General features: G+C 41.5%; 1 protein-coding gene across 7 annotated transcripts in view; it reads right to left on the bottom strand.

Annotated features, from left to right (window-relative positions):
- ELAVL2 (ELAV like RNA binding protein 2) overlaps positions 1-27214 on the bottom strand; it is a 158442-nt gene extending 131228 nt beyond the window's left edge. For 2 of the 7 annotated variants that reach the window (XM_087957619.1, XM_087957624.1), the window contains exons 1-2: positions 26632-27213; positions 12092-12207 (exon numbers count right to left, since the gene is read on the bottom strand). The gene's annotated coding sequence lies outside the window, so the exon portion shown is untranslated. Of the gene's footprint in view, positions 1-12091; positions 12208-20339; positions 20364-26631 lie in introns of those variants that run through there. The other 5 variants (XM_087957622.1, XM_087957625.1, XM_087957623.1 and 2 more) reach the window with 4 other exon arrangements.
- Between the last annotated feature and the right edge of the window lie 296 nt (positions 27215-27510).

Genomic DNA, 27510 nt, shown 5'->3' with positions numbered 1-27510 from the left:
ACTAATTTATCCAGTTTAAAGCCAACAAAAAAATCAGAGTTATCAACAAAATGTTTCTTTGCAACTGTGCCAAAGGAGAAAAGACAAGGAAGTATAAGCTACTAATTCATGTAATACTAAACTTGTGATGACCCAGAGTGTAACAGAAATATAACAAAATCCAAAACATAAATAAATGTCCTTTAATGCCTCCAACTTGGCACCACTGTTCAGTAATTCTCAGTTGGAGATAAAACGTACTCAAAAATAGTCTCAAAAGAAAGCAAATACAGTCCGAACTTAATGAGCAGATAGAGGTGAAATAAAAAACTAAAATAAACTACAATGAAGGAATTTCCACAACGGACCAGGATAAGTAAATTACCAACTTCAAGGAGAAAGCACAGTCTGTTGGAAGCATGCCAAGCAAGATAACTTCAGCCCAAAATAACACACGCTTTGCTTCTGGCAATACCCGTCTCTCTTATATATTCTCCCCAGCTGCAACCAATGAGGGGGATCATGGCCGCTTCCTCTCTCAAAAGCCAAGTTGTTGCCTTCTCCGTTCCTCCCTGCGTGTCCTAGGATGAAGAGGGGATGGGCCTGGTACTTCCTCTGACTGTTCAGCCAGCCTCTGCCCCTCCCCAGCCTCTTCCATAACCTCCGGAGCCATACCTCCACTCCGTTAGCTGTTCCTTCTCTCCCTCAGAGTCTGACTCTAACAAGGGCATGACAAAACCCATCTTGTTCAAACCGCTTGCCTTCTAAATCTACTTAAGCATGCCCATCATAACCATTAAATCTTTTTTTGCTGAGGTTGATAGTAATTGTACTCTAATGACTCTGGAAAGAACACAGACCGTTAATTATGATTTTAATATTAGAAAAAAGTACGAAAAGGGGCTGTGAACAAGAGCTATGTCAGCTTCTCCTTTAAGGAGAGCCTATAGAAATAGGGCGTTGGTACTTACCTGATACACACATTCTCTTTGAGTTGTGAAGAGCATCCAGTAGTGGGAGGTGCTTCAGTCTCTGCACGTCTAGGCTGGGCTTAATTTCTGGAACGCTCCTCCTCCTCCATGGGATTCCTCCCCAGCGTTCCCCAGTTTTGCCGAAGACGAGAGAATAAAAACCACTCACTCTGAACGCCTTAATTCGTTGGCCGAAATGGGACCCCACCAGACGGGAAAAAAGGGGGGGTGGGACTGGATGCTCTTCACAGCTCAAAGAGAACGGGCGTATCAGGTAAGTACCAACGCCCTTTCTCCTATGAGCTGTTCAGAGCATCCAGTAGTGAGATATACCAAAGCTGGTAGGAATGCGTACAGAAGACCCTGGGGCCAATGGCAGCGGAGCACACTGAAGTTCTCCGCTCCTTGCGAGGGGTACCTGGAAATGAATCTGGGGATCTGAGAGTTGAGGGGGGAAGCAAACAAGTCTACCAGCGGCTGCCCGAATCTCCTGACCGCCTCTTGAAACAGGGTCCCAACGACACAAGCGCTCCGCTTCCCGCATGAGGTGTTTCGACTGTTTGCCCCCGTTTATGTGAGCTTTGGCTGTTACGTTGTCGGTCAATATTAGTATGTGTTGATTGCATACCTGTGGAAGGAAGCTGCGGAGAGCCAGGTGTACTGCTCGAAGCTCCAGCCAGTTTATGCTGCACAGCTGTTCTATGGCTGACCAGCGGCCTTGGGTTGTGAGCGATTGAACGTGAGCTCCCCATCCAAACAGGCTGGCATCGGTGGTGATGATAAGTCTGTGTAGCTCTTTGAAGAGGCAGCCTCTGTTGATGACTGGTCTGGTCCACCAGAGAAGAGATATGAGGACCTTTGATGGTACCTTGACCTTGTATTTGGAGTTGCTTCGGCCGGAGCACTGGTACGGGAGCAGGAACTACTGGAGGGATCTAGTGTGGAGCCAGGCCCAAGGGATGATAGATATACATGAGATCATCTTGCCTAACAATTTTGATAGTTCAGCTAGGGACACCCTCTTAAGACCCCTGATCTCCTTAACTAATTGCTGAATGCTAGTCTATCTGGTGACAGGTAAACTTTGTCTTCCACCATATCTATGACTGCCCCCAGATGGATTAACCGAGTCGATGGTGTTAAATGACTCTTTTTTCAATTTATTGAGAACCCGTGTTGTTGTAGGGATTTTAATGCGTTCTACGTATCTCTGACTGCTTGATGATTGGAAGATGACAAAATTGTCATCAAGGTAACACTGGAGTCGTACAGGGATATCACGGAGATGAGCAGCTAGAGCTGCGAGAACCTTCGTGAAAGTCCTGGGGACAGAAGCTAGTCCGAAAGGAAGGGCCACATATTCGAAATGGTGGTTATTATAACAGAATCTCAGAAATTTATAGTGGGAAGGCCGAATAGCAATATGTAGGTACGCCTCCGTCAGATCTATAGACGTAAGGACGTCACCTTTTCTGATACCAAGTAAGATAGATTGCAGAGTGTGCATTTTAAACTTGCGATATACTAAGAAACGGTTGAGACGTTTCAGATCTAATATTGCTCTCCCCCCCCCTGAACTTTTGGGAACAAAAAGTTGTGAATAGAAACCCCGTCCTCGTTGGTTGGAGGCTACTGGTTAGATGGCTCGTATATCCAGTAGATGTTGGATAGCTGTTTCCATGAGATTACGTTTAACCGGATCTCTGGAAAGAGGGCATGACATGAAAAAATCTGGGGGAGAGAATTGAAACTTCAGCGCAAGACCAAATCTGATCATGTCTCTGACCCAGGAATCAGACGTTGAGGAGTCCCATTGGTCCACAAATAATTTAAGGCATCCGCCAATGGGAGTCAGGTCCAGGGAGTTATCTTGGACGCTGAAAAGACCTGTTTCCTGCTCCCCGAAAGGATCTCTTGGATTGACCACCCCTTCTGCTCCTATCCCCGAAGTCGGACCTGTCTGGCTGCTGCCCTGGTCTGAATGATGGGGGTCTTTGGTATCTGGGTGAAAAGGGTCCCTGGTAAAAGGTCCGAAAGGATCCCCTCCGAAAGGACTGAGGGTTTCTAGAATCTGACTTCCAAAAAAGGGAAGGTAGAATTTTCTTTTTGTTTCGGGTTTCAATTAGTAGCGGATCAAGAGAAGGGCCAAACAGTCTGTCTCCCACAATAGGAGATGAAGCCAGCTTGCATTTGTGCTTAAGGTCCGCTTGCCAATGTTTTAACCATAGTAAGCGTCGCGCTGTGACATGTGAATGGCCCTGGCTGAAAACTTGACCGCATGATAAGTTGCGTCAGCTGAGAATTCTGCGGCTGCTATAAGTTTAGCAATATCTTGTTGTGCTCTAATGTTGGAATTAGGGACATGTTCCCATAAGAGGCGGAGCCATCTGAGAGAAGAACGGGTAAAGAAGGAGGCGGCCGTGGCTGCTCTGATGGCCCATGCATCAGACTGATGGGCCCTGTGTAAGGCTAGCTCAGCCCTTTTTTCCTCCGGCTTTAATGCCTCCAGCACTTCACTGGGAATGGAGGACGCTAATCCCACTATAGGTTCATCTACCTCAGGAATATTCAACAATTTTGAGAAATCAGGGGCCAAATTGAAATATTTCCTGTCATATCCAGTAGGGGCCAGGTACGCTGCTGCAGACGCCCACTGTTTCTGTACCAGGTCCGAAAACATGGGAGGAACTCGGATCACCTCTGCCTCGACTACTGGTTGGTTGAAAATTAGATCTTCTGGTCCCTCTTCTGAAGGAGCTGGAGTGGTAGAAGGGGTCGACTTGTTCAGGCGTGCAATGTTTTTTGCCTTAAACAAGAGAGATCTGAAAAGTTGTGGGCAGAATAAGCCTGTAAATACAGATTGATCAGGAACAAGGCCCTCATCCTCAGACATCCCCCTTTCTAAGGGGTCCACTTCCAACAGGGGCTCGCTGTCATGTATTGATCTTGATTCAATCTGTTCCATTTGCTCAATTTGATCCACTTCTTCCTCCTCCTCCTCAGTCGGCCCTTGGAGGGGCACTTCCCCTTGTAAATGTACCTGGGTATAGTGTTGCTCCGACCTGATCAATGACCTCAGCGATTGGGAATCATAATCAGAGGTTACATGATGTTCCCTGGTCAGAATTGCATGTTGAAGACCTGTTGTGATTCCCTGGCGGATTGCCAGCTCCATCCAGGCCTCCATCCTCTCTGGAACTTCCTCTGGAAGAATGTCGTCCTGTTGAAGATCGGCAGCCGTTGGAGTGAATGTAGCTTCAGGAGCCCTTCGCGTGGTCGGTGTTCCAGGTAACTGGGCCTGTTGGCTTTGGGGAGCCAAGCTGCGCCTGGATGAGGAGAAGAGATCTAGGGGAGGAGGGAGGGAAGAGGTAGACGGACCTGGACTGGAGGAGGGAAAGTCCTGTGAGGCCCTGTGCGCCTCCCGTGTGCACTTATCTATCTGCTTTTCTAATGCTTTATGGCGCCTGTTGGCATCCTTTTCTGAAGCTTTAGAATTCCCTTTAGCCTGCTTAGGTTTGTGTTGAGATTTGTCTTTGACCTTCAAGGATGACGCCTGAGAGCTGCTACCACCTGCCATTTCGATTGAAGGAATTACAGCATGCTTGTTATTCAATGCAATACTGTGAAGGCAGTTGGCACGCCCAGGGGACTGATCTAAGGACAGACCAGTTGCCCTGGTGATGTTTTTATTCCCCTTTTCTCTCTCTCTCTCTTTTTTAATACCTATCTATAATGAGTCATATCTCAGTAATAATATTTTATTGATATTAAAATATTATATCGAATAATATTATTGTTCTTGTTTTGTTGTTGTTGCTGTTATATAATCACTAATATATATAGCTATATGAATATGAATATCAATTAAATAGCACGAGGCTAAAATGTTGAAAACCAAACAGCCAAATTGAGAATACCTAAAGGCCCAAATTGATAAAGGTAGAGGCCTTCAACAGCTTCCCTGCACAAGCGGACAAGGCCTAGGTGCTCGCTGTTGTGCCACTGGGTTGATTGGGCTGTGAGGGTTAAGCCAACAATTTAAATGTAAGAATAGCCTCAAATGTAGAAAAAACAAGACGAGGGTATAATGATGCCAAGTGTTCCTGAGAGAAACCTCTGCTCAGGACAGAAAGTACCTCATGCAGCACGAAATAAAATACAGTCAGCATGGCCACGAGGTCTTTGTAAGAAAAAATGGCCTCCGGACGTTAACTTTTTTGGCACGCTCCACAGCAGCAAACTCCCGCCATGTGAAGGAGTAGCCTCCGAGGGCTCTTCCTATAAGGCTAAATGGCAGGGAAGGGTAGAAGGCACTAAGCGTTTGAATCTTCCACCCCCAAGCGGCGTTCAGAGGAGGGAAGGAAAGCGATACGACTCCGTTGTGAGCAAATAGCTCATGCCGCTGTTCAGAAGAAAGAAACTCTGCGGCTATCTGTCGGAATGGCAGGGGTAGAAAGAGCGGTTGTGGGGAGGGGCGTGGAGCAGCGCCGAAGCCTCCCTCTGCTTTGGGGCGCGAATCAGCGCTTCCCTGTAATGCGAGCAATCTCCGACTGCCTGATGTTAAAGAGCCAACGTCGAGATATTGTAATGCGATTAGAAGGCCAAAGAGTTCTAAAGACAAGCTGATCAATTTTCAAACCTGCTAGTAAAGAAATGAATTTTTCTGTTTCGGCCAAGGAAGAATCACAAGCACTGCCTATCCCTCACGAGGCTGAGCCAAAACTGGGGAACGCTGGGGAGGAGTCCCGTGGAGGAGGAGGAGCGTTCCAGAAATTAAGCCCAGCCTAGACATGCAGAGACTGAAGCACCTCCCACTACTGGATGCTCTGAACAGCTCATAGGAGAACAAGGATCTTTACATAGAGTGAAGGAGGGTAAAAGAGGCATGATAAAGGCCTGGAAAACCATTCAATAACAAAGAAACTTTTTTTAGTCTTTCTCATGAGGCTAGAACTTGAGATCATCCACTGCAACTAAATGCAGGGAGATTCAGGACTAAGTATTTTTTCATATAACTATACTACGGAGTTTGCTGCCAGCAGCTATGGTAAAAATAGAGAACTGGAATAGGCTTAAAAGCTGATTGTCCAAATTAATGAGAGATCAGGCAAACAAAAGCTACTATGGCAGAGAAAGGTTTACTGTCAAGGAGGAAGCCAGATTCACTTAACAATGGTATTATAGCTTAAAACAACTGTGGCTAAGAAGGTTGTAAAAATGAGGCAAAACTCACTTAACGATCTTGCTTAGCCATGGAAATTTTGGGCTCAACTGCGGTCATAAGTCAAGGACTACATGCAGTCATGGAAAATATAGTATGGAAAATAAGATAATCCAGCTTTTAAATGAAATAATTACATGTCTTTACTTATGAACACAGCTTGGAAACCTGATTTAGAGATACAGGACCAACTTTGTGGTAACAGGCATTAGAATCAACACAACTTTTTTTTTTAATTTTACAAAAACTTCTATTAAATATTAAAAAGATAAATACAAAATATAAAATACAAAACTTTTTGTTAAAAATGAAAAACACTATATGGTGCTTATATAGCAAACATTATTCTAATACTTATTTTATATATCTGATTATTATTCGTACTTTAACCTGCGTTGAAATGGATAAACTTACTCTAAAATTAAAAGAAAAGGAAGACTCAAAGTACTATACAGTCTGGGAAAACTAGTACAAATAGATAAACAATAGAAACCAGCAAGTAAATAAATAAGAAAGGAATAGTATTGAGAGGTCAAAACCACAACTTAAGGTGCTGAATTAGGACATAGAAGAGTCAGGTTCAAGTCCACTCTCGGCCATGAAAACTTGGTGACTTTTTGACAATTATTCTGCCTTACTTACTACCTTACTTCAGAAAGTGATTGTTATTGTCATGATTAAAAATTACAGGAGCGTGTGTTATTTATGCCAGCGTGAGATGTTGGGATAAAAACAAGATTGATATTGAACAAATAAACCGTATCAGTTTATAATAGCAAGCTCCTTTTACATTCTCCCATGACCAATATTGGACTCCAATTTAACTTTGATCACTTTTGGATGGGGCCGCTGAGAATTGTAATCTCAATGGTTAGAACAGCAGCAAAATAACTTGGGAAAGTCCAAATAACAGGGGTCCCTAACCTCTGATCCAAGGACTGGCACCAGTCAGCGCATGCCAAAAACTGGGCCACACTAACAAGCGAAGCCCCATCTGTGAGATGCAGACAGCACATAAAACCACACCCCCTCCGGTCCACGGAAAAATTTCTCTCCGTGGAACTGGTCTCCAGTGCCCAAAAGGTTGGGAGGCACTGCTCTAGGAAATGCCACAAAGCAACACTATAGAAAACGTTTTATTTCTACAACCTGCAAAGTAAATATTTTAACAGCACATTAATATTTATTGGGTTACTGCACAGAATACAAAGTTAAACCCACAAGTCAGGTTTAACTCTTAATGAGTGAAAGCAGTTTTGTTGATGGTATTATGGAACTGGTTTATCACTATCTTCTTTTCCGGGATATTTTTTCTACTTTCCAAGCTAGTCTAGGCCAGTGGTGGGATTCAAAAAATTTTACTACCGGTTCTGTGAGCATGGCTTGGTGGGGGTGGCAGGGGAAGGATACTGTAAAATCTCCAGTCAAAAGTGGTATTTGCCGGTTCTCCGAACTACTCAAAATTTCCACTACCGGTTCTTCAGAACTGGTCAGAACCTGCTGAATACCACCTCTGGTCTAGACCCTTAACATTTCAGATGAGTACAAAGCAAGATTAACTTGCACACTATCAAATTTGCACAAGTCTACAAATAAATCACTTCAATTTCTCTTATTTTAAACCACCTAGAGTAAGGGTTATTTGGGGACTTCTTTCAATATTTAGATTGGGTTGCAAATAGTCAACCTAATTTGGGGGATAAGGCGATAATTCCAGAATTTTAAAAAATGGCTAAACATTAAAAAAAAAAAACCTCAGGGAAAACAACTGACTTCTGATGTTTTTGAACAGACTAGGGAACAATACAATCATGGACACAAGATATCAACCTCAAGTACAGTAGATGGGTCATATTCTATGCTAGAGATAAATAGGCAAGATAGTGATATCTATTTGGATAAAATCCTTCTGATTGTGGCTGTTATATTTTTATTCCCATTATGAGAAATATTGTATAGTTCTTGTCCCACATCTCAGAAAAGGTGGAATTGCAAAAGATACATGTTACTACTAAGATAATCCAGAAGTAGAATGTCCTCTCTAAACAAAGGTATAGTGTTTAGGCCTTTTCAATTTCGGAAAAAAATACAATATTAATGGAATAGGTTTTGTCTCCTCTACCAATCAGATTTAGTCAAAGAAGTTAGATAGTAGGCAAGAATAGAGATAACACTAGTATAGTTTAGACACTTTCAACATATGGAATTTACTAAATGAAAATGAATTGTTCTGCTGATTTTTAAACGATGATCAATCTAAGTTTGATAATTAGCAGGTAATTCAATGTCACTTCAATGTGTCTCAACAAAGAGAATTTAACACTTCTAAGCAAGCCAACCGAAAATGCAATAAACATGTTAATTTTTAAAATGCCACTTGATTATGAGTCAGAAGCAGGCCGCTCTGGGGGAGAAGGTGGCATACTTGGAATTACGAAGACAGGTTAAGTACACTTATCGAGTATTTTAAAGATGGATTGGCTGTCACAATCAGCACATTGGGATATAAGGCATCACATTAATAGAAGTTAAATTTAGCCTCCGCCATCACTTTCTTCTACCATACTGGATTATTTGTGGAGGCCAAACTACATTGTTGCAAATAAAGGCTAGACATTAGTACTCTACTGGATATCACTTCTCAGTTTATTATTACAGGAATTTTTTAAAATATAGCTGGGGAAGGAGCAAAGTTTCTTGATTCACTATGTTGCCTACTGTAGGTCTGGGTTGCTTTTCACTCAACATATTTTTGAGACATTAACTACTTTATATTACCATAGCTCCACACAGCAAAAGAGCAAGATATTAGCCATAAAGTTGCATGCTCTTTTCACTACTCATCCTATAGCCTGGCTTTAAAACCAGCTTATTTACTTTAAAACTTTAATGCCAAAGTCTAGAATCTATATTATACAAGCACATCTGAATTAAATGGTTCTATTTTCAACCATTTTAAAAATAATATTTACTGAAGATAAATTGCAATTTAGGATTCAAATATGATACTGAACAGCAGCTAATAAAACTTGAAACGTAACAATTATAATCTGTCCCAGATATGCTAGGAGAGGTTGGTTATGTAAGACAAATACTTCTAAGCTTTGCAAAGGCCCTTTCACTTTTCTAATCTACAGTTTGTCCCTTCTTCTGAATGTGTTTCCTACACTTAAAGATAAAAGCTCTAAAATAAAATCCGTCAACCAACAACTAGTTTCTCCAATGGAGCCCAAGAAAAGCAATATTTAAGGGGCTCTTGGTGTTCTGAGCTTGGTTGTTTTCTTGCATATGTTTCACGACCCAAACCATATCATATCCAGGGGTGGGACTGGTTCGGGGGAACCGGTAGCTCCAAGGATCAGGTGTGAGCGAACTGTTCACTCCAACGATCAGCTGTTGGGCTCACACGCCAGTCCAGTCTATGCTTTGTATCTTGTTTTTCAAGCTCAGCTGATTCGCGCAGCACAGCGGATTGCCACACATCAGCTGTTTAACACAGATTGCTGCAGAAGGTCAGTAGCAAATGCTCTGCGTGTGTGCAAAGCGCATGTTGCACGGGTTTAATTGCACCCCTGGTCACATCATCATTGCTAATGAAGATGCTGTCTAGCACGGATGATGTGACCTAGTCTGGGTCATGAAATGTCTGCAAGAAAACAACCAAGTTCAGAGAGCATCAATTAGGACCCCTCATTTCAACCCTGAGCTACAAATATTCTCCTTTATGGAAAGCAACATAGAACTTATTTTTCTTGCAAAAAATTAATGGATTTTTCAACTGGACATCTGCTCATTACCATAAATGCAAAGTGTAAATTAGTTACACTACAAGGCCAAATCAGTTTCTCTAACATTTTCGACATGAGGCAATCATATTTGTACAGTGTTTGTTTTTTAACAAAAGCAAAAGCACTGCAGCCAAGGTGTTGACAAGTTTTTAGAATTATATGGCTTATAATATATCCAAACTCTTCCATCCATAAACACACTTCCACAAAGCAGTAATCTCAAACCATTCTATCTAATAGAAACTCGGCCTCCACTATGATTCAGCCTGAACTTTATGATTTTCATTAAGGGCCTTTTATATGCCCTGCCAATAATCCAAATATATTTCATGGAAATATACCAGGAATCCTCTCAGAATTGTTTTGTTTGGTTATGCAACTTGTACAAAAGTGTTCACCCTTTTCTTAGCATGGTGGCAGCATATTTTCTCTTTCTATTTAGTCAGCTTTTGCTACTTGGGGATCATTTGTGCTGCTACTTTTTAGATGCTTGCTCTTTTAAAAGAAAACTTTTTTTAAAAAAAAAAACTGATTTCCATTTATATTTATCCTTCTATTTATAAATTTTCTTTCATTATTTATTCTTGCTGGTGGCCACTTGGATTGACAATAATGGGAAAATGCAATGAGAACCCAATAAATAAATACAAATTTCACATAATAGTAATTTAGTCTTTTCTTCATAAATCAAGAAAATGCAAGCGAAAGTTAACTATTTGGGCACAGAATATGCTAAAGCAAATGTGGGTGGGAGGGTTGAAGGATTTTGCTGCTTCTTTCCTTCTTAAAACATTAAAGGGCATTAAAATTGTTGGGGTTTGTTTTCAAAATATGAACTCGTATTGAAGACCTTCATTACAGATGGAGCTATGTTTCTATCATCAATATAACAGAAAAGAATTCAGTCATTTCTTAGCAATCGCAGAACTTAAAATTCAGCAGTAAGATTGCAGGGGGCTTTTGGGAAAAAAAAAACAATTCCAGAACTGAACAAATCTGGAGCATTTTAGCCTTGGGGGCCACAGATTAATCATACACATACTGGTAACTCCTGAATTTACAATCACAATTGAGACCGGAACTTCCATTGCTAAGTGGTGAATCATGCCCAATTTTAGGACTTCTGCCTCAGTCATTAAGTGAATCGCACATCGTATCACATAATCATTAAGGAAATCCAGTTTGGTCCCCAATTGTGATCATGTGACCCTGGTACACTAAATCTGTAGTAAATAAATGCCACAGTTGTCACATGCCCAAATTTTTAATCACATGACTGTGATGGCAACATTGTTACCCTTGTAAATGCAAGGACCAGTTTTAAGTCACTTTTTTTCAGTGCTATTACAATTCTGGTCATTAAACCAATATAAAACCTGTATCAAGGTCTACCTGTACCTAAAAATCCATTCTCGTACACTGCAGACCTATCTCTTGCAATGTTAAAAGCATAATTCTAAATTTACAATATCGATACACCTTAAGGTATTTACATTGTCTGCATATACAACATTTTAACCATAATGCTTACTGCAGTTGCTTTTACTTTACACGGTAAAGCAGCACCAACAATAAAGGACAACAATAATGGTGAGCATCAATAATACATTTAAAGATGAAAACAACCTACCTTTCCAGAACTGTAACAAACTATTTTTGGAGTGATTTTCCAAAAATAGTTAAAAGTACAATGCTACAAAATTTAGATGTTTGTGTATTTTGGCTTTATTATGGGCTTGGTTATACTATACCGAATTGCATTTTTAATTTACACAACACACTTATCAGGAATATTTAATTTCTTAATATAGACAGGTTATAAAAAACAAAACCTATAACTCTTTTCATGTTTCTCAGATCAAAAATATAGTTGATTATTTAGTGTGGGAAAGCAGAGGGACCTTTATAATGACTAACGGATGTTTTTCGATATGTGTCTACACCACTAATTAGAGAGCATCCATAATAGCACTTCCTATCATTGGGGTGCAAGTAAACAGCAAAGAAATATATTTTCATATAATACTTGTAAATGAATAGCAGATATAAACTATTAATTTGATCCTACTGTGATTTTAAGACTCAAGGAAAACAATCTAGTTAGAGAAACGATAACAGTGCTTGCCTCCTACCTTTTAATTGGTTATGTTTGCAGATTCAAGATTGGAAGTGTGTGGTACATACAGAAATGCAAGTCAGTCTCAAAAATCCTGCTCAGAGTTGTAACTGGAGCATATGGAACGTTCTGCTATTAAATGAACAAACAAATCAGATTATTAGTCTAGTTGATTTTTTTAACAGAAAATTATTAATACAGGGGCCACGCTGGTTACACTAACGTAAACCTTGTGCAAATACATACAGCAAGCAGTTCTTCTGTAAAACCACCACATGGTACACAATTCAACTGAAACAGCAATTAATTCTACAATTTCTTAATTCTGGAGTCAAGTTCAACTAAATATCGGATTCCTGACCAACGAGACACATTTTGACCCAACTATTAATTTGTCAATTTTCTTAGCCAGAATTTCAGCTTGTTTTTAATGTGTTTTTTTTACTATAGTTGAGCAAGCAACCAAACAACATCCAACACACCAACCATCCAGAACTTTATCATACTGAAATCTAAATCTTTTCAGAGTTCAAGCACACTGATGAGCTTCTGAATGATTTCCTGAGAATAGCACGAAAACATACGTGTAATTCATTCATCAGAACAGAGGTCCTATCCAAACTGATTTAAAAGTTGCAAAATAGAATTCTAATATTCTATTAAAATACTTCTCCCCATGCATGCACAATGTTACTGAAGAAAGTGTTTGGGCCTAAGCTATTATGGGGTGCATTCTTATTTCAGGAAAAAGAGCTATTTTAAACCGACACTGATGTTCATAGCTGTTTGGCTTCTTGGGAAGGGAGCAAAATTGAAATAAAAATAAATAGTTTGAACAGTTCAGTAGACCACAAACTTTGGCAAGAAATAAGATGTATTCATTATTTAGAAGGATTCTTTTACTACAGTCCGGTGATAGGTTTGACAGCACCACATGTCATATATGACTTAGGCAGATGTGAATCTAATTTTCCATCATGTGGGAGGCAACTGGGAAGCTATGTAAAATCAATATATAATTTAAATTTTTGAGTATGTATGACAATTTAAAAGTTAAAATCATTCCTCGACTAAAGTATCTCCAGTTAAGTTTGATTAAACTCAGAAATAAAACATTTTGGTAGGGAACATTAGCACTTTACAAAATCCTCACATACATCAATCTTTGAGATGTCAATCTTTGAGATGCTTTCCCCAACTTGTCACAATCCAGATGTACAGCGATCTCACTCCCAAAATTACCTGCCAAAGCAGCTATTTGTAACAGAGAGCACTTTGTTTATACAGATGTTTTTAGAACTGGCATCTTTTAGCTTTTCCTATTATATTCACTGATATACCTTTTCACAATAACACCTAGCATAGTACTACGTGGGATTTTGCAACACTTAAGTTTAATCTTAACACCAATTATAACTTTCACAAGCTCAAGTGTTAAACTGCTTTTAACACCTCTACAATCCTGTACTTGATATGACAAGGGAAAGGAGACAGCAGTGGAATGAGGGGTTATCTAGGTATTTAAGAAAAATACCATCTTGAAACATTCAGAAGTACACCTTTTAAACATCTAACCACTTCTAGAACTACATCAGTTTTATATTAGATACTATAAGCTTCTATCATCCATCTAAAGTCAGTCACCCAACAATATTCCCTACTTCATCTGTTCAGACTCATACAACAAATTAAGAGATTCCTGTTTGGATCTAACATTTACTCATCTGCAACAGGTGACAAAATAAAACAAGCCACTTGCCTTAATGACTTTTTCTAGATTACAGAAAGAATTTAAGATAACATGAAAAGGTTAAAAAAAAGAACATCCCAATTTCTGAAAAGGTCAATGACCTTTATAGATTTTAAGAATGCCCACAAACAGGTATTTAAATGTCAGCACAGATATTATTTCCTTACACTTCCCAAAATACTGTGTTCTTTTTAAAAAGTCACTCAGCAAATATCCCAGAGAAACTTGTTAAAAGTAATGGGATAAGCATACAGCTAAAACCACAGGAAACATAGGCTCCAAAAAGCATCTGTAGGTGGGTTGATATTAGGTTGCTCATAAATGGCCTATACCAGAAGGGTGTAAGTTTGCCAGTGACATCCCATTATTTAAAGTAGTTAAAAAGAAGACAGGGAGGGCACAGAAGAGCTACAAAATGGATGGAGGACCACAACTAAAATTATAGTTCAAGGAAAGAGAAAACACAGTAGGTAAAAAAACACCTGTAACTTCACACATGACTTGATGGGTTCCAAGCTTGTATTGATAGACAACAGAAGGAACATTAGAAGGATGGAGTTTAGAAAGTTAAAATGCTCAGTTAAAATCTTCAATAGTAGATGCTAATTGCTAAGTAATGAAATAAAGAAATAGTGTCTGGAAATTTGGCTGTTGCAAAAACAGGTTTCTAAATTGTTCTTATAAATGTCAAGCTCAATACTAGTTATTTGCTTCTGATCAAATCCCTGGAAAAATGAAAGTCTCTATTCCAAGCCTCAAAGGTTTTAGCTACGTACCATAACCCAAATATACCTGCCATTATTGTGTCATAGCAATTGCCATGTGAACTTGAAAAGCATTTTTGATTATTAAAGAACTAAGGTGGCATTCCCAAATGTTTCACTAGAAATTCTGAATTGTGGTCTTAGTAGGAATACATCTAGAAAAACACAGAAACCAGAGCATTTGGGGTTATTTTCTTCTTTCCCTGTCTCCCAACATGTAAACTAACTATAATCTTGTTCTGACTCAAACCTTGTTCCAAGGAAACAAACACGAAACAGAGGTAACAGCAAAACCTTTTAATGATTCTTTACAAATCCCGTTCCTTCATGGTTAAAAGGCTGTTTCAAATTAATTGTCTCTGATAAGAACGAGCCTTGCCAAGGTTGTGCAAGGCTGCCAAGAATACTAGATAAAGTTACTAAGAAATATTTCAAACACAAAGTCTCCAAACACCAACCAAGATACTCCTAACGTCCACAAGGCTTGAGTGCTAAAACTTCTTTGCTTCCTGCAAAGAACTTTGGTTTCTTAGCTGGCTTTTATCACTTAAGGGAGGGGCCATTACTTTGCAGCCTTACTCCTGAGTCACCCATGCTGCTGCAGCTGCTCTTTCCTTTGAGCAGCCCTGCATGCACACGCACTGGGCACAGGCTCCTTGGGGTCCTCTGCATCACTGCTGCCAGCCTCCACAATCTCTGAAGGCAGCATTCCACTCCCTGGTGGTCCTGGCCCCATCCCTGTATCACGCGCAGGCCCCTCATCTGAGTCCTCGCTCTCCGAGACCTCAGCCATCCGCACCTGCTGCTGACATACCACAACAAATCTGTTTAGACCAGGGGTATCAAACTCGCGTCACGGCATCATCATGTGACATATTGTGACTTTTCCCCCCTTTGTTAAACTGAGTGTGGGCGTGGCCAATGCATGATGCATCTGGCCCATAGGCCGTGAGTTTGACAACCCTGATTTAGACATAGACCTATTTACATCAGCAAAACACCATCCACTTTACTGTAGCACCAATAAGCACCTATTTAGTAGGCCTGCAAAACTAAGTTCTAAGATGTAACAAACAAAAGCTGTACTACTTAACATAAGAACATTTTTAATCTGTATCTACACTAGTACTATAAAACACTAGTAGTTCTCTTTAGCTAGGTTTTGATTGCAAAGTGGAAGTGCTTCCACTAAACCAGTTTATATTCTCTCAATTATATTCCTCTTCAAAGAGAGGACTTTGATAACATTTCTTCTGCAGGTCCTATATAAACCAATCTGACCAATTGCTAACAGTTATAATCCCTCTGCTGGAATTAGCTTCTTGCAATTAAATACAACATATGCAGAAATGTTTTCAAGCATTTTACACCCTGCAAATAAGAGAACATGCTTGGAATCCCCAAAATATTTGTAATGCTTCATGGCTCAACAGCTCCCCCACCATTCCTGGGCTGACAGTGTAATTCCAATCAAATATTTACTAAGAATAAAGCCCTGCTGAGTTCAATGGGGCTTATTCCAAATATGCATTCTTCAAATTGCAATCCAAATCTCAGCAGCCCTTACTAAAAATCAGCCGAATCAAGCAAGGCAACTCTGTAAAGCTACAGTTGCTCTCTATCTGTATAATTTGGCACATAATATAGAAACACAGCTCTAGTTGTAATCCATTAGATGTTGGAATCCCCACAATTTGACAACAAAGCCTGCTGAGCTAGTAACATGGGCTGATCTTCAAATACTGGCAGCATTTTCCAGTTCTTTTCTCTGCAGAAAGGGATAAAACAAACCCACCTGCTGCATTCTTCTACATTCCCTTTTGTTTGGTATTTTATTTCACATGCTCGTTTACTTTTTTTTTTTAAGAAAAAAGAAAGAAAGAAATAGGCTTATGCTTTCTAAAAGGTGTTTCTTGTTCTTTTCTTTGCAAGAATGTCATCAGAGTCACAAGTTTTAACGTAAAGTAATGTGGGAGATAATCCAGTGCACCAAACTGTATAATCTAGACCCCTGGCTGGGGAATTCTGGGAGTTCAAGTCCACCAGGCTTAAAGTTGCCAAGATTGGAGACCCCCGATCTAGATGTTAACTTTCACAAACCAAATTCAAAATGCACATTTTGAGACCCTTTTATTTGAACCCAAAATAAAAAGATTCGGTGCCTAGACATTTAAGCAACAAGCATTAAAAAACAAGCCCTGAGGAATAATATTCACATTTAAAAGATCGAACTATTTGGCTCAAACTAAAATATTGGGAAATTCCATTCATGCGCATTCTTAACATGAAAGCAAGGTCAGCAAAGAGTGGGGGGGGGAAATCATCAGCAGCAGATAAGCAAAGTGATGGATAGTGCCAAATGCATGGCTAACTACTAAGGAATTGCTCTGAGAAGAAACCACAGCTCAAATAAAATGTAAACAAAACTATCACCTGCTCTGATGGCTTGGTCAGCGTTTTAGGTGTGACAATAAGCCTCTGGCTTATCAGTCAACATACAGTATTCTTGCTCAGAGCCAAACACCAAGAAGAAAACAGACGAATAAGAAAGGAGTTTCACAATTCATCTGGTAATTAAATGTCGTGGGCAATGTTTCACTACAATGGCATCAATGTTCATCCAGAAACCATAACCTAATAATGAATATATACAAAAGGTAAAACGTGACATTGGATTTTGTTCAGGCACTGCAAGGGACAAATTCTGCAGAAGTGGAACAAGCAACTGGCCCACTTTTCCATCGCTAAGGACTATTTCCCAAAATATTTCCCTAACTTAAAAGCATAATACTTAAGTATTTCAGTTTATTCTAATTGGAAGCCCAAACCAGCATTCTTCACCCGGTGGTCTGTAACAAAAATGGACCTAATGAAAAACTATCCTTTTCAAATGTAGGTCTATTTTTATACAAGACAATTTCCATCTTTGCTCACCATGATGCAATAAGCCATCTTCTGTGATTCATTCTTTAAAACCAAGGCTGTAGGAGCATTTGAAAGTAATGACTCAGTATCTATTTAACCGAGGGACAAGTTTTAGTCAAGTAATAAGCAAAAGATGATGCTGATCTGTTCTTCAGATAAAGTTTTTCCCCTTGGTTTGCAATTTAGAATCATTACATACACACGTTCATTCTCATGTTCATTTTGGAATTCTAATTTCATACAAACATTCATGAGGTTCTGCTTAAGCTGTTTTTAATCATAACATTCAGCATTTCTTATACTACACTTACACAGTCCAGATGGCTTATTTTTTATAACCTTTTACATTATAGGTCTCTACAATTTTTGCTACTTCAAACCAAATGTAGACCAATCACTTTATATTAATAGCTTTTCAGATCAATGTCCACTTTAGATCCAGAATCAACCATTTCTATTACACTGACAGCTGTATTTTGTTTGTACATCACAATGCAGGCTCAATGTTAAATATGGTGGACTCAGTTTGAAAGTATACCTTTACCACACTCAGCAAAACATGAACTTTCAAGATTAATTAGGGAGCAATAATTACTATACACAATTACTATAATTACCAGTTCAGGATGTAGGACAGTCTAATCTTGTGCTGAAATTTTATTTAAGGATGCACAAGGTACAGAGGTCTTAGCTTTCCCAGAGCCCCAAAATAGGTCAGTGAGTTAAAGAAGAAAAGGGACTAATAAGAGAACATTTTTACTAAAAACAGCTAGAAAGGCCAGGAAAGTAAAGAAATATAATAAAAGCAATTTTTAATTATTAGTTTGCATAGAACATTGTTTAAAATAAGCATTACAAGAATCTGGTCAATGGCCCAATCCAGTTTGTGTAATTGCCATTCATTTAATGAGATGAAAACCTCTGCCATTTCCAATCAAAAGGCCTTAGATATAGCCATAATTTATACTTACCTAATTTAGAAAATGCAATGGTGTCAATGTTTTTAATATTTATGTATGCACTACAGATTATTTCTGAGATGCTTGCATGTGTATGCACCTAGATACCTATGCATATAGCTAATTGCTGGTTTTGGCCTGCCTCACTTTTTCCTTACTTGTATTCAATTTGCTGCATCTGCATTTAGCTTTCAATTACACTGAATGCTATTATACTTCACTGAGAATAATCACCACTCTATCTAATCCACCAAGTTGAGAAATTCCCCTCCAGCCCACTTATAAGAACTCATGGTCCCGAACTTTCACTATTTTCAACTAGTCATTTTCCCCCTCCTAAAAAAATGAAGTAAGACTCATCAACTCCATTTGTGGCCTTCAGCAACTCAAGATTCCTTCTAGCATCAATTTGGTTGGAAAACCAATTTGGATTCTACAGTAATTTAGCAAAATGGTATACAGGGAATAAAATAGCTCACACTTGTATTCCCAAAAGTAATTGTGCATACTCATAAGAACCCCACAGGGGGCTGCTTTGGGCCCCTATAACTGCTTCCCCCAGGTTCAATTTTTATTTAAGAAAAGAGTCACTAACTTAACTGAATTGGCAGAATTCAAGTTTACCAGCAAGATTTAATCCAGGTTTGTTTCCAATATTTCAACAAACAAATGCAAAAGGTGACTATAAGGGTATTGACTTTAAAAAGCTTCAGCTAAACATGGGGTTTACTCCAACACAAGACTGCAATGGTTTGTAGTTTTAACATTATAGTCAGCATACTAATATAAAGAATTTTTTAACTGGAAGTGCTACAGCCACAATTGCACAACCTGATCAAAGAACTGTGTTGAAACCTACCTGCCTTCCACCCAAACCTATCAAGTCTTCCTGGTTCTAGAATATCCTTAACTCTGCTGCTCAGTGCTTTTCTGGAAACTCATTCAGTTTCTTGTCCTAGAGCAGGGGTCTCCAATCTTGGCCAACTTTTAAGGCTTGTGCACTTCAACTCCCAGAATTCCAAGCTGGCTGAGGAATTCTGGGAGTTGAAGTCCACAAGTCTTAAAGTTGCCAAGGTTTGAGGCCCTTGTTCTAGAGCAGCATTTCTCCAACCTTGGCCAACTTTAATGTTCATAGACTTCAACTCCCATAAATCCCCAGCCACTTTTGCTGGGAATTCTGGAAACTGAAGTCCATACAAACACAGCTTTAAGTAGCCAAGATTGAGAAACCCTGCTTTACAACACATCCTATTCCAAACTAGTGGTTAGAATGCAGTACTGCAGGGATACTTCTGTTGGCTGGCTGAAGAGTCTCACCCAAGATTGATAAACTTTCTATCCTTCTGAGGTAGGTAAAATGAAGACCCAGTTTGTTTTGGGGACAATTATATGCTGACTCTGTAAATTGCTCTGAGAGGGCTGTAAGGCAGTATATAAGTAAATGCTATTGGTATCCCAGCTCCTCAAGCTGTGCAGCTGCTAGTCCAACCAACTATGGGCCTGTGAGAGTTACAACCCAGTTTAACTGGCCAAAAGCCCAAAGAAGGCAATACACAAAGAGCATTTTGCAAACATGGCTGTGCCTATGGCTACCTACACATACCATACCCAAACATGCCTACAGTCCTTGCTTTAGCATAAGATAAGCATAAGATATCTAACACAACATTTAAGGGGTTGTGGGGTTTTTTTTTGGTACTGGAACCCTGGAAAAAAAGTATAAAAAGTCAAAACTATACTGCGGTTAAAAGGGCACAGCAAGAAAAATGTGAAAAACCGACTTTCATTCCTATCTTGGCTAACTCAGAACCTACTTCAAGGCGGTGGCAACCCGGTTTCCCCTTCCCAGCCCCACGAGGCTCTAACCTGATATAAACCCCCAAAGCTTGAACTCGACTGGGTCTCAGACGATCCCTTTCCAAGCGAGTTGAAGGCAAAGCAACCACTCCCGCGCACGCCTTTTTCACCCCGGCCGACAATCACGCCACACCTGCGCTCCTCGCACCGGCGCAGGGAATTTAGAAGCACGCGGCCGCCTTCTCATCTACTGACATCTCGCACACCTGGCCGGGCTTCCCGCCCATGGAACCCCGCCCACCTCTTCGTTCCCCTTGCAAGCCGGGCAAGCGCTCTTCCTCGAGTGCAAAAAATAAACAATGATCGCGGCTTGCAACGAGCCATCTGGGGGTTGTTGTTTTTTTTCCTTTTTTTTTTCTGCTTTTATTTCCCTAGCAAATGGCACTTTTTTTTTTTTTTGCAAAGCCCTTAAAGGTCTCCAGGGATTTTTATTATTATTATATTATTTTTTTGCTTTTTTTCCCCTTAGCAAATTTGCTCTTAGTTTTGCAAACCCCTCAAAAGTCGCCCGGGATTTATTTTTTTGTACACAACAATTACCCAGGGGGGGGAGCGCCGCTCGGTGCAAATCCCATATATCCATCTATCTCCTCCTTGGCCCTCTCCCCACCTAATGCCGAAGCAAGTCTTGCCCTTTTCCTCCCCTGCCCTCATTCCGATTAGTTCCCTCGCCCCGAAGGAGCTGCGCTTCTGGGGCAACGGCCTTACTTTAGGCTGCCATTCCAACCAGGTGTGTGACTCTTCTATGCAACTCGGGTGTTTATACAGTGGAGCTTTTGGGGTGGGAAGCTCGTCAAAAGGGCGGCCGCTTTTGCTCGGAGAAGCCTACCTGCCTGGGAATTTCTAAATTTGGCTTTTAAAAAAAGGAAAAGCGCTGGGTAGGAGACGCACTTTCGGTTTTTCAACTTTTACTTTGCCCGGGTGGGAAGGCGTCAGCGCCACGCCTAAGAAGTCAACCGATAGTTTCCCCCCCACACACACACACACAAACTTTGCCGCCAGGTTCAGTGGCAATTCTTAGTAAATCTTACATCTAGTGCGGAAGTTACTCAAGAGTATTATAACGCAGAGAGCAAGTACCGGGACGCACCGTCTTAAAAATACAAAATAAAAACACCCTTGAAATGCCGAGTACCCTTTTTGGCACGTGTATAAACCAATTGCAAAGGACCTCATCTGTATTTTCTAAGGGGGGGGGGGGGACGGCAATATTTTAAATATATATTTTAAAAAGTAACTGGTGGGTTTGCACCACCTTTGCAACAGCCGTGGAGGGCTAAATAGCCAGTTCTGCCCGCCCTCCCCTTTGCAAGAAAAATCATATCTGACCTTTTTTTTTTTTTTTTTTGCAATTTTCAGTGCAAAAAAAGAAAAGACTTGGCGTTTAAGTCTTTTGCACAAAACGCTTCGCAGGCGCGGGCGGGAAAAAAAAGTAAAAAACGGCCCCTCCAAGTCTTCACCAAAAGGTGGCACCCCTGAAATGCGCCTGCGCCGAAATGGCGGAGTCAACTCAAATTTTTTTTAAAAAAAATTAAAAAACCCCAAGACTTCCTTATCAAGACCACCTGCTTCGAGGTTTTCTTAGCATCCTGCGGTAATAAGTTTTAAATCCCAGAAGTCTTAGCTTTCAATTTCCGGTTAAAAAAAAAAACCAGCTTTACTATCCAATGGGGTTTCCTCGAACAATGATTTGCGCGAAGCCTTCATTTATATTGCTGTTTATTTTTCTAACTACGTTTGTGCGACTACTGGGTTTTCAGGAATGGGATCTTTGCCTCGAGTAATTCTTCTAAATCCATGGTTTTAAGTGCCCCTTATTGGGGGAGGGAGGCATCCCTGCTCTTGGTAGTAAATCCAAAAAGTGATCAGAGGAGCAGTTACTTCCAATTGTAAACGTGGAAGGCCACACATGTTATGGGTACTTCTTAAGCAAAATCAACTCTATTTACATTAAAGGGGTTAAAATTCAGCCTACAGAGGAGGCCTCAACCACAATAAACTCCCTCGTTTTTCTCCAGAATTCCCTTCAAAGGGAACAGGAGTGAGCAGGGTTGCCAATAGGCCCGAGTCAAACATGGGATTTATCCCCTAAATAGAAGCAGGTTGTCCGAGGTAGTGTAAAGTCACAGGTCTCCCTCGAGTATTTTCTAAGAACAGAGGATTGCAAAATTACAGCAGGCTTACCCTTAGTTATAGGTGCCTAGGATTACATCTGCAAACCAAAGTGCATGCTTACTAAGAAGTTAATCCTAGTAAGTTAATAATTTTACATGAAATGAGCATGCAAGCTCAGTCCTAAACCTGCCCAGCTGTGAGGAGACATATTTGGGAGTAGATCCCTTTTAGCTCAGTAGTTCCTTCCTTTACCTAATGAGTAGAATGGAGCTGTGTGTTGATGTTTACCAAAAAATTCAGTGCCATTTACATTTTTTAAAAGGGGGGACCCATGTGCAGTGAGAAGTCCCTGTTGAATTCCCCACTTACTTCAAAGTAACCTTAGAAAGTGAGCAAGCAGTTCAAGCTGTAATCTACTTTAAAATAATTCTATGGGTCAGCTCGATGACTATGGAATAAAGTCTTTCGAATTAGCAATTTTTTGGCTGTAATCCATAAAGCCTCTTAACTGCAGCGCATATAGTTAAAGATTAATGTTTGGCTATGGAGCTCTGTGAGGGAAATCATTTGTGGCTCCCATCCATAAAGCACTTAAGCCGTCATGCCAAGGGTGGTGGTTTTCAGATTTGAACAGAAAGTCCTGTTCTCTAAATGAACAAGGAGGAGAAGGCTTGTTGGCCAAAAATCCCATTGGATCCAAACTGACTTAAATGCTTTCCAGATAGCTGTACTTTTGGTTGTGCAGGGCCGGAGCTAGTATTGTTCCCGGTATCTCTTAAGGACTTGGGGAATGCACTTAGGATATTTTTCCATAGGAGCTCGGTCTTGCCAGTTTCTGGCATCTCTCAAATCCTGAAAAGCACAATTACAGCCTGGCCACCTTGATGCCCTTCACCAGTTCACCAGGTGCACTGGGATCACAACTTCCCAAAACCTGAGAGTCATAGCCCCACCAACTGGAAAGGGTTCCAATGCTCATTCTTTCTGCAGGAAGTCCCACTGATCAAATTGGGACTTACAACTAGGTAAAGATTTCTGGATTCCTCATCGTGCCAATGCTGGCCTGGCTCCTTTTAGCTCCAAGGGGCCTAAAGCCCTTGGAAAAGGAACGTGTCTGGATAGAGGTGGCTTTGGAACCATGGTTTTCCTGCCAGCTAGATGAGATTTGCAATCCTTCAACTCCCAAAATAGGGAGGTAAGGAAAGCGGTAAAGAATGCAATCTCACACTGAAGGCTTGAGGGTCATCCATAAAAGGGAAACAGAGCTCAACACCTACCTTCAAGCTTTCTCATCTGAGTCCTGTCCGTAAGGCACCTCTAAATCCTATCACCCACAGCCCCGTTTTCTGTTCTGGCTCTTGGCCAGATCAATCTGATGGCATCGTTGTTTTCCACTTCCCTAAAGTCTCTCACTAGGAAGCTCTTTACGGACAACCTTGTGGGGAGAATTTGGCTGAGTTCTCTATTCCTTCCAGGGGACCTTTACATTCCCTGCTGCAGGGTCATTTAAAGGCTAGTGCCCTTGGGTTCCTAAGTGGTGTGGGGGGTGGGATCTGCACAGGCCTGCGACCTTTTTAAATTCACAAGCTGACCCACCAAGGCAGCTTCAGCAATAATGTTCCGCATCACCTTGGCCATATTCGCTTGGCAAGCGTCTCAACAGCCCACTTTGTTGAGTAAGGAGGACATACAAGGTCAGGGCACTGAAAAGGCATATTTTGTTATGAGTTACGATATGATATTGCGATACTAGCAATATTTGATAGAGCTCACTTGATATCTCCCTCCCCTGATGGTACCTAAAAATAGTAGAGGTACCTAACCCTCCTCAGACGGTGACCGTTTGGGGCTACACCCCTTTCACAAACAGCTGTAGTGGCTTGCTGCGCTCCTCAATACTCCCCATATGAAATACCTATAGGTTGTAAGTGTGGTGCAGATCGAGTTTGCTGCTTCTCTTTTAAGTGGGCCCTCCACTGAGAGTGTAACAACTTTCCAGCATTTCATCACCTGGCCTCCCTGATTGACAACATGGCCTGGAAAAGCCAACATTTCAAACCATTCCTACCTAGTAGCCCATAAAGATGGAAACCATGCCATGTTTCCACTGGTTCAGCTAAAGGCTCATTAAGTAGCACCACCATGTGCAAAGTGAAAATGGGCTTGGCTCTTGGAGGTTGTGTGTGTGTGTGTGTGTGTGTGTATGAAAACTGAATAAACCCTTGCCCTCCAGATGATCCCACAAACACCACTCCCTTCCTATAGGTGTCTTACATACTTGAATGCAGCTGGATGGTAGAACTTATTAACATGGGGTCGTATTTTATTCACACTTGCACATGGGGCACGATAGAAGCTTAGCCTATCAAGAGATCATCATGTGCTCAGATGTCTAACACTCCTTCTAGTTCGGAATATGAAGGTTATGCTGGTAAGCCACCTGCCCCCGCAACCCCAGCCCATTGAAATCCTCGATGGCTAATTCAATGGCAACTACTTGCTCCTTTGCTTCCCTCTTATTTTTTTAAAGAAACTGGAGAGGAAAAGCAGCTAAAGGCCCCGGACTAAGCACTACAACGGAGACCCTAGCTCTTCCTGTGAAAGAGAGATGGTTGTATGCATGCATTGCACAGTAACGTGCTGGGCATAAATTAAGCGACAACAGCATAGCCTGAGGCTGGTCCTTGATAGAACCGCAACCTCCGTAATTTCAGCCACAAGAGACGGCAGATCTCTTCCTTTCAAGCCATCTTGTTCAAATGCCTGGCTTGCTACCTATCCAGAATCACCGCCTTTCTCCGCCACCAACTTCTTTCCTCCAAAAGCCAACCGCGTCCGAGTGAGGAGCGAGGGAGATGAGACAGAGAGGGTTTTTGTGTGACATCTTTCTTTATTAAACAACAGGAGGAGATGCTTTCTTTTTTCTTTTTTTCCCCCCACTCCTCCTCCCGAGATGCTGACACCAGGCGAAATGAAAGCAGGGTTTGGAACCGGGAACGCCTCGCACTGTCTCTCTCTCTCTCTCTCTCTCTCTCTGGAATGGTGTCAATTTCACAACCGAAGCATTCATGGGTCGGTATTGGGCTGACTCTACGGACTTTCGCTTTACACACACACACACACACACATCTATATATATATTCCCAGGGAATGCCTTTGTTATTCCCAGGGCTGGAACGCAGCTGCCCCGGCCGCACCCCCCTCCCCAATCAGGACCAAGGACAGCGGCTTGAAGAAATGGCTTGCCCGCACCTAATGAGGAATACACACCCCAGCAGAGCTCCTGAGCCAAACGCCTTTCGGCTGTATCCAGAACTGAAGCGGGTCTCTCTCTCTCTCTCCCGCCCCCCCAACCTTCTTCAGAACAAAGAAAATCGTGGCTCCCGGATATAAAAGCTGAACCCTCCCTACAGAGCGCTGTAACTGACATTAGAAGGGTTTTAAAGAGCCTGGTTCTCCCATCCAGTCCCTTTATACCCGCACATGCATTTATATATATTTCACATGCGCACACACATACACGCACACAACCTGGCATATCTCGAGGCATCCGCTTTGAGAGCTAACAAACCAAGGTCTGCAGATTCCCCACCACCACCCGCCCCCGTTTCAAATCCCCGCTACACGCATCCTTTTTCCGTTTCTCTCTCTGTCTCCCCTTAGCCAAGCCAATGCTATTCGGCTAATACAATTAGAGTTGGAAGCTTAATCCCGTCTGATCTGCAAACGCCGGTTTAAGCCCTTCACAGCCCTTCCTTCCATTCATTCATTCAGTCAGCCACTTACACACACCCCAGCCGAGCGTTGAGCACTTTCCGCTGATCCAAGGCGAAGGTCAGCGGTTCTGCTTTGAGGCAACTTCACACCTCCAAGCTAGCGAGCTAACACAGTTTCTGCGTGCGGGTTCCTAAATGTGTATGCACACCACACAACAAAACGTAACAAAAAAAACTGTACACCGTCTACCCCTTTTGCCACTCTACATGGTACGGAGTAGCTAACCCTGTTCAACCGATGGTGCTGAAGCTGCTGGAAACCAGGCGGCAGACTGTGAGCAATAAACTTAATTGGATCTCGTGCACTTTTTATCCTCTCTCAAGGCAGCCTAGCCAACCTGACACCTCCGAAACTTAAAAATCGTCTCTATGTGGCAATAATAATGTGAATAAAATAAAGCACAACTTACCTTGTTTCGCTTCAGGTTTTTTTTTTTATTTAAAAAAAAAAAACAAAGAGAATACTGTAAGGTCTCCCAATTAAAAAAAAAAAATCAAATGGGTAGGTCTCAAGACAACACCCAAAACCTAAATTGCGGACAGTTGCAAACAGAAGATTTTTTAAAAAAAAATGGAGGATTTTTTTTTTAAAATCAACGCTTCTTTTTTTTTTTCCACTCCCAGAACACGAAAAGAAATTGGGAAAGGGGGGGGTTAAAAAAAGGGGGGGAACTTTTAAAAAAAAAGGAGGGTGGCAAAATCGAATGGTTTCCCGTTACAACACAACTAAACAAAAAAGGGGGGAGGGGAGGAGAAATAAAAGGTAAGAACAAAGGAAAGAAGGGATGAAAAGGAGGGTTTCTTAAAATACAGCCTCCCTCTCTCTTCCTCCTTCTTTCTAGCAGCTCCCAATCGAAGTCAGCTGCTGCAGCATCTCTTATCTGAGAACAGGCTGAAGGGGGGAGGTCGCCTTAAATGGGAGGTGGACTACAGCACAGATTTATAGGGACCGGATCACCCGGCGCTCCTCTGCTTCCGCACGAGTGTGCGCGTGTATGTGTCTCTGCAGCCGTGCCAGGCTCTCCCACCTATCCCGGGGGCCACGCGCGGAAGCATACGCCGAATCCAGAGACAACGGAACTTGCTCGCAGGGCAGCTTCGGCCTCCGATTGGTCCGAGACGTTGCGTCTGGCGCCGCCCCCGGCCAACGGACGGTTCTGATTGGCTGCCTCCCGGTGCCACTCCGGCGGGCTCGATGGAGTCCCGTTTTTCATTTTTATTTTTCCCACCCCCCCACCCCTTCAAGGTGCGTTGGACTGAGCGATGGTACCACCCTGCTGCTCGGCGTG

The sequence above is a fragment of the Notechis scutatus genome, chromosome 2 (assembly GCF_049901735.1).
Source record: "Notechis scutatus isolate UNSWTSFEM ecotype Mainland chromosome 2, rNotScu1.2, whole genome shotgun sequence".
NCBI lineage: Eukaryota > Metazoa > Chordata > Lepidosauria > Squamata > Elapidae > Notechis > Notechis scutatus.
Note: the sequence above shows the minus strand (reverse complement) of the source record. Positions and strands in the feature narration are given on the sequence as shown.